At 46.9% G+C, this 12,330-nt stretch overlaps 1 protein-coding gene and 1 pseudogene across 4 annotated transcripts in view; one reads left to right on the top strand and one right to left on the bottom strand.

Annotated features, from left to right (window-relative positions):
* Positions 1-12,330, top strand: part of ST3GAL4 (ST3 beta-galactoside alpha-2,3-sialyltransferase 4) — a 164,511-nt gene that overhangs the window by 107,378 nt on the left and 44,803 nt on the right. The gene's annotated exons all lie outside the window — the stretch shown is intronic.
* On the bottom strand, positions 8,237-8,356 carry LOC136662732 (5S ribosomal RNA; annotated as a pseudogene).

Here is a 12,330-nt window from a genome sequence, read left to right on the forward strand (position 1 = left end):
AGAAAATATTTCTTTACTCAGCGTGTGATCTGGAGGAAAAATCCATTATGGGTTACAAGCCATGATGTCTATGTGCAACCTCCTGATTTTAGAAATGGGCTACGTCAGAATGCCAGTGCAAGGGAGGGCACCAGGATGAGGTCTCTTGTTGTCCTGTGTGCTCCCTGGAGCATTTGGTGGGCCGCTGTGAGATACAGGAAGCTGGACTAGATGGGCCTCTGGCCTGATCCAGTGGGGCTGTTCTTACGTTCTTAACTACAATTCCCAGGAAGCCTTGCAGGTCTCTTGTTATCTGGTGTGCTCCCTGGGGCATTTGGTGGGCTGCTGTGAGATACAGGAAGCTGGACTAGATGGGCCTCTGGCCTGATCCAGTGGGGCTGTTCTTATGTTCTTAACTACAATTCCGAGGAAGCCTTGCAGGTCTCTTGTTATCTGGTGTGCTCCCTGGGGCATTTGGTGGGCCGCTGTGAGATACAGGAAGCTGAACTAGATGGGCCTATGGCCTAATCAAGTGGGGCTGTTCTTATGTTCTTATGACTTAGAGGACATAAAAGATTTAAAATAAATCTTATAATAATCTTAAATAATATGAAAAACCATGCCCAATCAACTTCATCAAAATGGTTGAGGAATAATTGAGTTTTGGCTTTTAAATGGCTGATCTCTGACATTACAAGGGGCTGTTTGGGATGCATGTCCCCAGCAAATGTCTAGTGGAAAAAAAACAACCAAAAAACATATGATACCTTCCCTTGCGTATGCTCCAGTTCACTGACTGTTGCTCACGATTGATGGGGAAATATTGAATGTCATGAAGTCACATAATGCATTTTTAAAACTAGCTGTTAGAGATGCATGACTCAGAAAGAGAGAGGCAAACATTCATTTAATACCACACCTGCTCTGACCCTGACCATTTATCCTACCAAGATCCCAGGGCTCTGCTGGTTGTCTAAAGTTAACATGTTAGTCATGTTAGAGATTATCTTGTCAGTCTTTCTTATTCACATGCTCCAGAAGTTACTTAAGGAGGCTGGTATTATCCTAGCCGTCAGAGTGGAAAAGATTGTTGTTTTTATGCACAAAACCGTACATATGAATGCAAGAAATCTGGCTTGACTTGATTTGATCTTTTTTGCGTGTGCATCTGTTTTTCGTGAAGCCAGTTTTCAACAAATAAGCGTTGAACTGGTAACTAAAAATAGGCACACTGTTCCTACCCGGGTCTGACCCCTGGACCTACCTGTTTCTTATCAAGCACCTCTCCAGAATGTATAAATGGATCTCCTGCATGGCAGACCGCCCTGCCTCTAAAAGCACTCCCCAATGAATTCCCAAGATGGGGATGACACTTTTTCGGCAGTTCTTCAGGGTGAAAGCTGCCAGGCAGGTATGAAAGGGGCTTGTTTTGCAGGCTTGTGGAGAGGCCAGGCCAGGACAAGATGAGTGGTGAGATTGGAGAACCCTCACTTATATCTTATTTATTTGCTTATTTCCTTACTTACTGCATTTATACCCTGCCTTTCTCTCTGAAGGAACCCAAGGCAGCTATGCCCCTTAAAAATAGGGGCTGTTTTTGCAGGCTGGTTACTCCTGAAGACCCTAACTTCATTTTGGAAATGTCTATGATGCTGGGGTGTGTGTTTGTTTTTTGTTTAACCATTTTGTGCCTACTAAAGACAGTAGTGGGCCTTTCAGGCTTGTTTTATCTCTTATTTGTGTTAAACTTACTTACATTGTTGCTTTTTTTTAAATCTTCTGATCTGACTTTATTTTTTGGTTTGTAACTGGCTAGACATGTAAACAAATTAGATGTAGTGTTGTATGTCAATGATTTCTTGCCTTTTCCACCTTGAAGGGTAAAGGCAGCCTGCACATCTAGAGTGAGCTCCTGTGTCCTTAAAATCCTGCTCAATCCTTTGATCTTAGTAGGTGGGACCTTTTATTTTCTATTGATATTCTTTGGTGTGCAGGAGAAGAAAAAAAAACCCAGTGAGCTTTTTTCCATAGTGGAACTGCAGTCATTCAACATTCTTTCTAAAGACCTCCTCTAGGCCCCATCGCTATGCACTTGTGCGCACCACTAATTATAATGTGTTTGGGTCTCTTAAAAAAAATCTTCAACCAGTGTTTCCATCCCTTATCTTCTTTGGATAAGAATGGACCTGGTTCTTTCTAGTAGTTTATTGTTTTGTTGCTTAGTTTTGAATTGTTGTCCATGTTTGCATGGATTGTGTAGTTTTAAATGTATACATTTGCATACTACTTTCAGTCTCTTTTTATTAACAGAAAAGTAGGCTGAAACTTACATGTTATGTACTTCTGTAATTTACAAACCTCCCATTTTTCACAGGCTAGTATGGACTCAATGAGATTTGAGGGATTTCATCTTAAGGAGCTAAACCAGCAGGCACCAAACCCCAGCACACAGTCTGGATCCACTGCCTGAAAAAAACCTTCCCCAATCTGCATGGCGCTTCCAGTTCTGGGCTGCTGACTCTTACCTTCCCAGCTGATCTTGTCAGAAAATCGTGCCAGGTAGTTGCTTCCCAGAAGAATCATTATCATCATCAAATCTGTGCTCTAATTTTGGGGTGAAAGTGGTTGCCTGGAGTGACTTTTTCTGACAAGATCAGCTGGAAAAATGAGAGGCAGCAGCACCGTGCCGGATGGGGAAGACTTTTTCGCGATGCAGTGGTCCAAGGTTTGGAGACAGCTGAGCCAAACAATAAAATGCATAAGCAATTTCCCACTTGTTTCTGGAAGTGGTTCAACCCAGAATATATATCTCCTCCCTCCACTACCTCCTCGTTCTGGGCAATGTCCTAGATCAGCTGTTAGTTCTCAACTTTGCTTTCTCCCAAGTTGGGAGCAGTAGCCCTCAAGCACTCACAACATTGCTTTGCTTTTCAGCCTTGAATCAAATTGTCTGGACGTGTGGGAGACTGAGCTTTATCAGTGGAGGAGGAGGGATGTGCTGCAAAGCAAAGTGGTTGACTCTGAGACAATTTAATCAGATAGATACGGCAGCGTAATTGTTTCCTTAATGGTGGCTTTGTGCTGACATGCCCTGTGAATTCTGCCTGATCTGTTTTGATTTTATCCAAAGCAGGTGACAAGAGCTGCTTTTTTTCCCTTTTTTTTTTTTTGCCCTGTCTCCCCAACCTCCCCCTTCCATGCTTAGAACATAAGAACATAAGAACAGCCCCACTGGATCAGGCCATAGGCCCATCTAGTCCAGCTTCCTGTATCTCACAGCGGCCCACCAAATGCCCCAGGGAGCACACCAGATAACAAGAGACCTCATCCTGGTGCCCTCCCCTACATCTGGCATTCTGACTTAACCCATTTCTAAAATCAGGAGGTTGCGCATACACATCATGGCTTGTACCCCATAATGGATTTTTCCTCCAGAAACTCGTCCAATCCCCTTTTAAAGGCATCTAGGCTAGACGCCAGCACCACATCCTGTGGCAAGGAGTTCCACAGACCGACCACGCGCTGAGTAAAGAAATATTTTCTTTTGTCTGTCCTAACCCGCCCAACACTCAATTTTAGTGGATGTCCCCTGGTTCTGGTATTATGTGAGAGTGTAAAGAGCATCTCCCTATCCACTCTGTCCATCCCCTGCATAATTTTGTATGTCTCAATCATGTCCCCCCTCAAGCGTCTCTTTTCTAGGCTGAAGAGGCCCAAACGCCGTAGCCTTTCCTCATAAGGAAGGTGCCCCAGCCCCGTAATCATCTTAGTCGCTCTCTTTTGCACCTTTTCCATTTCCACTATGTCTTTCTTGAGATGCGGCGACCAGAACTGGACACAATACTCCAGGTGTGGCCTTACCATCGATTTGTACAATGGCATTATAATACTAACCGTTTTGTTCTCAATACCCTTCCTAATGATCCCAAGCATAGAATTGGCCTTCTTCACTGCCGCCGCACATTGGGTCGACACTTTCATCGACCTGTCCACCACCACCCCAAGATCTCTCTCCTGATCTGTCACAGACAGCTCAGAACCCATCAGCCTATATCTAAAGTTTTGATTTTTTGCCCCAATGTGCATGACTTTACACTTACTGACATTGAAGCGCATCTGCCATTTTGCTGCCCATTCTGCCAGTCTGGAGAGATCCTTCTGGAGCTCCTCACAATCACTTCTGTTCTTTACCACTCTGAAAAGTTTGGTGTCGTCTGCAAACTTAGCCACTTCACTGCTCAACCCTGTCTCCAGGTCATTTATGAAGAGGTTGAAAAGCACCGGTCCCAGGACAGATCCTTGGGGCACACCACTTTTCACCTCTCTCCATTGTGAAAATTGCCCATTGACATCCACTCTCTGCTTCCTGGCCTCCAACCAGTTCTCAATCCACGAGAGGACCTGTCCTCTAATTCCCTGACTGTGGAGTTTTTTCAGTAGCCTTTGGTGAGGGACCGTGTCAAACGCCTTCTGAAAGTCCAGATATATAATGTCCACGGGTTCTCCCGCATCCACATGCCTGTTGACCTTTTCAAAGAATTCTATAAGGTTCGTGAGGCAAGACTTACCCTTACAGAAGCCATGCTGACTCTCCCTCAGCAAGGCCTGTTCGTCTATGTGTTTTGAGATCCTATCTTTGATGAGGCATTCCACCATCTTACCCGGTATTGATGTTAGGCTGACCGGCCTATAGTTTCCCGGGTCCCCCCTCTTTCCCTTTTTAAAAATAGGCGTGACATTTGCTATCTTCCAATCTTCTGGCACCGTGGCCGTTTTGAGGGACAAGTTGCATACCTTAGTCAAGAGATCTGCAACTTCATTCTTCAATTCCTTAATAACCCTTGGGTGGATGCCATCAGGGCCCGGTGACTTATTGATCTTTAATTTATCAATGAGGTCTGAAACATCTTCTCTTTTAACCTCTATCTGACTTAACTCCTCGGTCAGGAGGGGCCGTTCGGGCAGCGGTATCTGCCCGAGGTCTTCTGCCGTGAAGACAGATGCAAAGAACTCATTTAATTTCTCTGCCATCTCTAAGTCTCCTTTTATCTCCCCTTTCCCTCCCTCACCATCCAGAGGGCCAACCGCTTCTCTGGCGGGTTTCCTGCTTCTAACATATTTGAAGAAGCTTTTATTATTCCCCTTAATGTTGCTGGCCATGCGTTCCTCATAGTCTCGCTTGGCCTCCCCTATCACCTTCTTACATTTCTTTTGCCACAGTTTATGTTCCTTTTTATTCTCCTCATTAGGGCAAGACTTCCATTTACGGAAGGAAGCTTCCTTGCCCTTCACAGCCTCTCTAACTTGGCTGGTTAGCCATGCGGGCACCCTCCTGGATTTAGTGGAACCCTTCTTTCTTTGCGGTATACACCTCTGCTGGGCCTCTATTACTGTTGTTTTAAGCAGCCTCCATGCACTCTGGAGAGACTGGACTCTTTTTACCCTCCCTTTCAACCTCCTTCTAACCAGCCTCCTCATTTGAGGGAAGTCCGCCCGTCGGAAGTCAAGGGTTTTTGTTAGAGATTTGCCTGGTATTTTTCCCCCAACATGCACGTCAAAACGGATTGCAGCATGATCACTGTTCCCCAATGGCTCAGTAACGTTTACATCTCTAACCAGGTCCTGCGTACCGCACAAAATAAAATCCAGAGTCACCTGTCCTCTGGTGGGCTCCGTGACTAGCTGATCTAAGCCACAGTCATTTAGCACGTCAAGAAATCCGGTTTCCTTATCGTGACCAGAACACAAATTGACCCAGTCAATATGAGGATAATTGAAGTCCCCCATGATTACAACCCTGTCCTTCCTTGTCACCTCCCTGATCTGTTTCCTCATTTCAAGGTCCCCATCAGATTTCTGGTCTGGAGGACGATAGCACGCCCCCAGTATTACATTGCTGCACAAGCTTGGTAATTTAACCCACAGAGATTCTACGGTGGAGTCGGACCCACCTTCAATCTCTACTTTGCTGGATTCTATCCCTTCCTTAACATAGAGGGCCACCCCACCTCCAACACGCCCCTGCCTGTCCCTCCTGTAGAGTTTATAGCCCGGGATTGCGGTATCCCACTGATTCTCCGCATTCCACCAGGTTTCCGTTACGCCCACTATGTCAATATTTTCCCTTGTCACCAGACATTCCAGTTCTCCCACCTTTGCTCGTAGACTTCGGGCATTCGCATAAAAGCATTTATACACGGAATGCCCCAGGATGGGCTGCTTATTCGCTCCTTTGTCCACGCATCCTCTCATTGTGCCAAACCGTCTATCACATCCCATCACCCTACCTTTCCCAATTTCTTCTCCTACCCTGCCTTTGTCTTGTTGTTCTCTAACCTCCCCATCCTCATCCCATAGGGATGAGGAGTCCCGAACCGGATGCCCCTCGGCTCCTGTCGGCCTTCCCCCAGGGATCAGTTTAAAAGCTGCTCTGCCACCTTTTTAATGTTATGCGCCAGCAGTCTGGTTCCATTCTGGTTCAAATGGAGCCCGTCCCTCTTGTACAGGCCCCGCTTGTCCCAAAACGTTCCCCAGTGCCTAACGAATCTAAACCCCTCCTCCCTACACCACCGTCTCATCCACGCATTGAGACCCCTGATCTCCGCCTGCCTAGCTGGCCCTGCGCGTGGAACAGGTAGCACTTCAGAGAATGCTACCTTTGAGGTCCTGGCTTTCAGCTTCCTGCCTAAAAGCCTAAATTTGGCCTCCAGGACCTCCCAGCTACACTTGCCCACATCGTTGGTGCCGACATGCACCACAGCCACTACCTCTCCCCCAGCACTGTCTACCAGCCTGTCTAGACGAGAAGTGATGTCCGCAACCTTCGCACCAGGCAGGCAAGTCACCATGCGGTCCTCACATCCGTCGCAAACCCCCCTCTCTATCTTTCTAATAATCGAATCCCCCACTACAAGAAGCCCCCGACCCCCCTCCCGCCGAGGAGTATCCCGAGCGCGCTCGGATACGGGCCCATCCCCTGGAGAAAGGGTCCCCCCTAGGGGATTGTTTCCCTCCTCTCCAGGATGACGTCCTCCAGTCCCGAGACTTCCCACCCGGGCAGCCGAGGAGCTGCACGCCTGAGGTTGGGACGAAGCCTGATCGTCCCCAGAAGTCTCCCCACGGTCCTCCTCTGGCTGCCTGCGCTTCTCCAGGTCGGCCACCAAGGCTTCAAGGGAGCGGACGCGTTCCCTGAGAGCCTGGAGCTCCTTGCATCGAGGACACACCCATGACTTATGCCCCAGAGGCATATAATCATACATGTGGCACTCGATGCAGAACACTGGATAGCCCCCACCCTGCTGCTGGCTGTCTGACTGCATAGCTTTTTTGTTGTTGTTGTTTTATTTAGGGGTCCTTTTAAAAACCGTACACTGGATAGCAGCCCTTTTCTCTAGGGAAGAGGAAGGGCAGCGTATGGGGCCCTGGCCTCCTCGCCCTGCTGCTGAACTCGCCCAGATGCTAAACTCTTGTGCCTTACCTGGCACTTAATTCCCGAGGCACTGGGTTCCCAGAGGCCACACGCGTCTGCAGAGAGCCTCACGCGATGGCCCGCCTAGCTTTATACTCCTGGCTGGCTCCTCCCCCCTCCTTCCTTCCTGATTGAAAGGGGGCTGGCCTTCCCAGGTGAGTTTACAAAAGCTCAGGAAGGCAAATGGCTGCTGATGGGCGTGACCTACTCTGCAGGCTCCTGAATGGACTGCTTGGATTAGCCTAATGGGGCTCTTAATGGGTTGGGAACTGGCCCTTCCTAGGTCCTTTCCCTCCTAGTTCTGTTCTCTTAGGCTGGACTGTTTTTGTAACCTCAAGCTAGTTTTTATTTGGGTTTGTTTAATTATTTATTGTTTAATTATTTATTTGTTAAATTATTTATTTATGCTTCTTTGATCTGGGTACTGTAATTTTCTTCAATAACCAGTAGATCTTCTCTCCTTCCTCTTTTTCCCTCTCTACTTACAACTGGTTGAACATCTCTGAATTTCTAATGCATTGTTAGCAAGCTTAAAAAAAAAAATCTTGCAAAGCATTTTATAGCTGGTGCTGTACTCAGTCTTGAAGCAAGCTGGCAACATTAGCCACTGTTCTAAACAATGGGGATGGCAGCTAAATAGTGGTGGCTTGATTAAGGCCGTGTGGTAAGGGTGGCTTTGCACATGATATAGTTCTTGTATGGAAAGTGCATTCAGATGGGGGGAAAACATGGAACCTGTGCATGAATCACATTGGTTGGCAACCTTAAGTCTCGAAAGACTATGGTATAAGCCTACAGCACCCAGTATTCCCAGGCGGTCTCCCATCCAAGTACTGACCAGGCCTGACCCTGCTTAGCTTCCGAGATCAGACGAGATCAGGCATGTGCAGGGTAACAGTTGCTGTTACAGCATGCAATGATTGAATACACTAACTTTTTACTGAATACAGATGCATGGGGATGCATGCTTTTTCTTTGTGAGTCCCCATCTCGTTTCAGACGTAATATTGAATCCTGCCACATTTTCCTTAAACCTAGTGGAAGCTGCATTCAAATAACAGCGTTCAGATTAGGCTTCCAGCAATGGGCTTACTTTGGGAACCTAAGCTGCAAGTCGATCATTTTCTACTAAAAGGGTTTAACTTGTAACTGAGTTACACCTGAATTGTTAACATGTCTTTAATATGCTGACACTCATATCAGGGCCAGCTGTAGGCCAATTTGATAAATTAGGTCCCACAGGGGCCCCTGCACTAGCCTGGCAGATGATGGCACTTGCCTGAGTCGGAGAGGTGACTTCCAGGCAGCATTGCGCCTAGCCAGCAAACGAGACACTGCCTGGACCAGGTGAGTGCTTGCACAGGTCCTGCCTGGCCCCAGAGCCAAATCGACCTTAGGGCAATTTGGCCAAAGCTTACCTTTCACCTTGCGGGACTCCAAGCTTGGGTGGTGAGCGGAGCGCCCACAGCTTGCACTTCACTTTGTAGCTGATACCCTGGCATGAATCTTCCATGTCGAGGCATCTCAAGGAGAGTGCAGCAAGTGAAACGTTGCTTCTGGATGGCCCTCCTGCCCACCCTTTCGCCCGATTGGCTCGAAACTTGCCCCGCTTTGAAGCAGTTGGTGGTGACCTTCTGGGTGCTGCACTTTGCATGGGACTCCATTGGAATCCCCAAGCTTGCTGCTGCCCCTCGTTCTGGTATGTAGGGCCTCCCCATGGGAAGGGGGTTAGGGCCCTGCAAAAATGTTTCACATTGGGCCCCACAGCGCCTAAAGCCAGCCCTGTGTAATATAGACCGGGGTGCTTGCTTAATGTAAGAGCCACAAACAATAAAAAATTCAGATGTTTGAGAGGAGAAGGAGAGGTGTCTGAGAGCCATAATATTAAAGAAGCATTTAAATTCTTAAATATATTTACTCACTGTGAACATTGCAGGCCACGGTGTTTTTAATCCAGTGGACTCTTGGTTTATTCCCAATAAATAATGCTAAAGCTTTAAAAATTTTACATTTACCTTTTATATTAACAGTGATGCAGAAAGGAGCTCAGCCAACTTATTTTCATGAGCTGCGCATTATATGTCAAAGAGCTGAGTGTGGCTCCCAAGCCATGGTTTGATCACCCCTGGTATAGACAGTTAAAAGTCAACCCAAGGAAATCATACATCGCTCTGGTTGGAGCTTTGATAATCCAGCTGAAGAGGCTTTAGAGAAATCCACCAACAACACTGCTCTAGCTGTGTTTGCTGTAGTGTGCAGATTTTGTTACCTTAAAATGCTGTTCGCAGTTGCTGGTGGCTCTTGTGAGCCCATCAGTGATGTATAATGGAGGCTAATAGCGCGAGCAGGAAGGTCCAAGTTCAAACGTTGCCTCTGCTCACTAAATTGGAACTCACCGAATAGCCCTAGACAAGCCACTATCCCTCAGCCACAGCCCTCCAGTCTGCAAAACAAGGCACAACAGTGCTGGCTTGCCTTGTATTGCTCTTGATATAATTACTGAGATACTATACACTAAATGCTCTGAGCACTCTAAAGTGCTATCGAGCTACGTATTATTCATTATTATTACTCCAGAATTGACAAACTGCTGCGTGGTTTTACGTGGCGGCGTTATACGTTCCCACATATTGTGGAATTAGCAAAAAAGCAGCTCTTAGCGAGCGTCTAACTAATTAGCACTAATTCAGAGATGGCTGAAAGTACAATATTGAGTGCTTCTGGCAGCTGGGTCTTGTGATGTTGCTGCCTTTCCAGAAAAGCCAGCTGCTGCGTGCCTGGCTCGCTCCCCCTTGCAAGGTCCACCCTTTAGTGATGAGTCTCAGCAGATAAAAGCGACAGCTCACCTGCTCACTGCTTGAATCGGAGTGTCAGGTATGTACTTTGAGTCCGGGGCAGAGGGTGGAGTCCTGGTTGGCTTGGACAGTACAGGAAGAGATCGGAAATACAAAAAAAAATTACCTTCCTCCAAACACCATATATCCGTCACAGGCGAGATCAGAAAGGTTTCACTTTTTCAGATCTTCCTCATTTAGGGGGTGCATACTAGGAGCTGGTGGGAAGGGGCATGAAGCCCATTGTTTTGCTCTCCATTTAGAGGCAAGCTTGGCAACTGCAGGTTTCATGGACGAACCTGTGGCCCTTAGCACACTTAGCATTTGTACAAACGCTGTTTCCTAACTTGCAAAGAGTGACATTAGGTTCTGTTTCAGTGGTATTCCCTATTCAGAGAGGAAATGCAAGTGTGGTAGGGATTGCATTGAGACTCTAATGCATACCTTTTTCTACTGCCCGCTACATGATGCGTCACGCAAGAAATATCTAGGCCCATTGTCAGCTAGGATGCAGGGCTGGGAGGATTCAATTATGCTTCAGTCTCTCCTCTCCACACCTGATTCTGAGACCCTGGATAATGTCGCTTCCTTTTTATCTGGGGTAGTAGCCAGGCAGAGCCCTGGGACTCTGGGCAGTGTGTGAGGAGAAGACTGATGTTTATGTTGTGTTGTCTTTGTATATTTTTGTTTTGTTCTTTATCTGTATTTTATGCCAATAAAGGTCTTACTGAACTGAACTGAGTGACATTATGTTCTGATACTGGCAGAGCATTGTCACATGTCACAGGGTATTATGGGAACTCTGGCATCTCCTACAATAAATGCCTATAGTGTGGACAATGTGCCAGAATCTTTAAACCCTCATGCCTGCGACTGAACAGTCAGGATGTTTTTTTTTGTGGTTTAGAGGTAAGGATGTGTCATCCTCGAGTCAGATGTTTGCTGAAAGAACCTATACAGTGTGTGCAGTGGAAGATCTGAATTACTTTTAGTTGGTTATTTGGGACTGGTTGGTGGAGGGCGGTCTGGACAAGATGTGGAAATACAGCTGTTCTGGAGTTCTGCTGATGCAGGAGATGTTCAACCAGCTCTGTATAGGCTTGCATGCCCCACAAAGATCAGGTTCTCGGCCTCCTCACCCCGACATTCTCCAAATATCAGTACAAAAACGAAGTCCATGCTCAAGAGAAATTCAGTGTCCTTCACTTATATATGTTAATGCTGAACACATTTCCGGGGTTTCTGTTTGAAATCTCAACTGTGTTTGGTTATTTAATGTGTCAGGGTTTTAGTTTGGAGAAAGGGAGTGATAAAGAGCAGCACATAAAGCACTGCTGTGTACCTTGGGTGTGATGTTGTTGGTCCTCTGCAAACGGCCATCATCTAAGGCCGACTCAAATGTTTGTGGTGGTCATATTTCTCAGCAAAGTGTGAGATTTAGGGGGAAGCGCAAAGGTGGTTGCAAGTGTTCAGCGCCTCTCTTTCCCCCAAATCACCATTCACTACACACAGTGGAGGTCCCTCACCCCCTCTTGCAGAGGGAAGAAGTAGCCCACTTTTGCATACTGCTGCAGCCGCTCTAAGCAGGGTGACTCCCAGGACAATGTGCGGAGCATGGCTCATCCATCTCTTGTTTAGCTTACTTTGCTGTAGTGAGGCACTCATTTTTGTTGTCCTGTTCACTCCTCCTGGTTGACAACCTTCAGTCTCTCAAAAGGCTATGGTATAAGCCTACAGCACCCGGTATTCCCAGGCGGTCTCCCATCCAAGTACTGACCAGGCCTGACCCTGCTTAGCTTCCGAGATCAGGCATCTGCAGGGTAAGATTGCTGAAACTGGAGGTGCTCTTTGCAGGGAATATAGTGTAAAAACACACCCCCATTTGGCTTCAGCCCTCATATATTTGCCTAATATTTTAATTAATTATATAATCAGCCTTGCATATATGTGAACTCATAACTTGCCTTCTACAGAGTGAGCGCCTTGATTCATCGAGCTTAGTACTCTCTATTGCAGGGATTCTTAACCAAGGGTGTCCATATCCCTTGG

Source organism: Tiliqua scincoides, chromosome 11, assembly GCF_035046505.1.
Source record: "Tiliqua scincoides isolate rTilSci1 chromosome 11, rTilSci1.hap2, whole genome shotgun sequence".
Lineage (NCBI taxonomy): Eukaryota > Metazoa > Chordata > Lepidosauria > Squamata > Scincidae > Tiliqua > Tiliqua scincoides.